Source organism: Nematolebias whitei, chromosome 2, assembly GCF_014905685.2.
Source record: "Nematolebias whitei isolate Nwh7 chromosome 2, NemWhi1, whole genome shotgun sequence".
NCBI classification, from domain to species: domain Eukaryota; kingdom Metazoa; phylum Chordata; class Actinopteri; order Cyprinodontiformes; family Rivulidae; genus Nematolebias; species Nematolebias whitei.
In genome coordinates, this window is record NC_056499.1 from 357,666 (window position 1) to 360,385 (window position 2,720).

A 2,720-nucleotide genomic window follows, 5' to 3' on the forward strand; every position below is an offset into this window, starting at 1 on the left:
CATTTCCTGCACACGCCTGTGCACGGTGGCTCTGGATGTTTCTACTCCAGACTCAGTCCACTGCTTCCGCAGGTCCCCCAAGGTCTGGAATCGGCCCTTCTCCACAATCCTCCTCAGGGTCCGGTCACCTCTTCTCGTTGTGCAGCGTTTTCTGCCACACTTTTCCCTTCCCACAGACTTCCCACTGAGGTGCCTTGATACAGCACTCTGGGAACAGACTATTCTTTCAGCAATTTCTTTCTGTGTCTTACCCTCTTGCTTGAGGGTGTCAATGATGGCCTTCTGGACAGCAGTCAGGTCGGCAGTCTTACCCATGATTGCGGTTTTGAGTAATGAACAAGGCTGGGAGTTTTTAAAAGCCTCAGGAATCTTTTGCAGGTGTTTAGAGTTACGTCGTTGATTCAGATGGTTAGGTTAATAGCTGGTTTAGAGAACCTTTTCATGATATGCTCATTTTTTGGGACAGGCATTTTGGGTTTTCATGAGCTGTATGCCATAATCATCAGTATTAAAACAATTAAAGACCTGAAATATTTCAGTTGGTGTGCAATGAATCTGAAATATATGAAAATTTCATTTTTATCATTACATTATGGAAAACAATGACCTTTATCACAATATGCTCATTTTTTGAGAAGGACCTGTATATATATATCTGGGTTCCTCCTTTTCACCCAGACCAGTGGTCATTCCATATGTTGAGGGAGTATCAGAGAAACTGAGACGTTTATTTTCTAAACATAACGTCCCAGTGGCTTTTAAACCCCAAAATACATTAAAGACTGGTTCATCCCAAAGATCCAGTCCCCCGGCACAAACAGAGTAATGTTGTGTATGCTGTTCAGTGTCAGGAGGGTGATCAGTCTTACATCGGGGAAACTAAACAGCCACTGGCCAAAAGGATGGACCAGCACAGAAGATCAACATCATCAGGCCAGGACTCTGCGGTCTACACTCATCTCCAGGTCAGAGGTCACTCTTTCAGGGATGAAGATGTTCACATCCTGGACAGAGAGGAACGATGGTTTGAGAGAGGAGTAAAGGAGGCCATCTTTGTGAAAAGAAACCGTCCATCGTTAAACAGGGGTGGAGCCTCCAGGTTCAACTGTCCCCCTCTTACAATGCTGTGATTGCTAGTATCACTCAGCCCTCTGTGAACAGTAAACAGCCATCAGGTGCTAATGATCCATTGTTAGGCTGATGGTCCTTCTTGAGCATGTGATCAGCTGGTTTTGGTTGTCAGCAGCAAACTGGTTGATCCACTCTGAGAAGGTGCTATTTAAGAGACTGAGCTGAATACAGCACCTCAGACTGAGGAAGTCCTTTGGTTGAAACGTTTCTACTTTTTTGTTTTTTTTAATGTCCAGAGGACCAGACTTAACTTTTTTAGATTTTTCTACCTGGATTATTGAGCATGCATCAGGATATTTTTATGGAGAAACCTTATAGTGATAAGTATGCTCACACAGAGGTTTATCAGATACACACTCAATTGGGTTGTGGTGGCCACTAAATATATCTTGTATTACCATGTACTGTATAAAATACTTTCTAATGATGTTATAAGTATCATTATATATATGTCACCTTTTTCTTCTGAGGAGACTCAGGTCCTTTAACGTCTGCAGGAACATGCTGCAGATGTTTTACCACTCGGTGGTGTCCAGCGTCTTCTTGTGTGCAGGGTGAAGAAAGCTGATGCCGACAGAGTTGATAAACTCATGAAGAGCTGGTTCAGTTCTGGGAGTGGACCTGCAGTCTCTGACAGAGGTGTCTGAGCAGAGGATGCTGAGGAACCTGCTCCAGATCCTGAACATCACCCCCCCACCCCCCTACATGACACCCTGGACTCTTCCTGCAGCACCTTCAGTCACACTGAGACCATGAGGTGCTCCACAGAACAAGACAGGAAGTCCTTCAAACTTTTTAATTCCTCCACTTTCTACACAATAAAATTAATCCTGCACCAAAATAAACTCTTTCATGTTTCTGTCTGCACCTGTTTTAGATCTTAATGTTGATATTTTTATATTCTGTTTTTTATCTTGTGTGATTCCTTGTGCTTGTTCCTGTGTACTGAAACTCTGGCACAATAATTTCCTGTGGGATCAATAAAGTTCTTATTTGATCTTCTGTCTTTGTCCCTTGCTCAGCTGTCTTCAAACAGTTTGAACCCATTTCACTCTCATTTCTGAACAAAGTCGTTGATCAGATGAAATCCTCCGGTTCCCCCGCTGACCCCATTCCTGCGTCGTTTTTCAAACAAGTTCTACCCACGATTGGACCCTCTGTTCTTACCATTATAAATAGTAGTATTGTGACAAGTGTGGTTCCCGATGTTTTCAAACGTGCAGTAGTTCATCCGTTAACTAAGAAACCTGGACTTGACCCTTCGACTTGCTCAAATTTCAGACCAATCTCAAAACTTCCCTTCCTGTCCAAAATCCTGGAGAAAATAGTTTTCATTCAATTAAACAAGTTTTTGAATGACAACAGAATCTTCAAAATTGTTCAATCTGGTTTTAAGCAACTCCACAGCACTGAAACAGCATTAGTGAGGGTTTGTAACGACATTATGATCTCAAACGATTCTGGTCAATTTGTGGTACTTGTGCTCCTGGACCTTACTGCTGCTTCTGATCCTGTTGACCACAGTATCCTTATATCACGGCCGGAACAGTGGGTTGGGATCACAGGTGCTGCATTAGAATGGTTCCGCT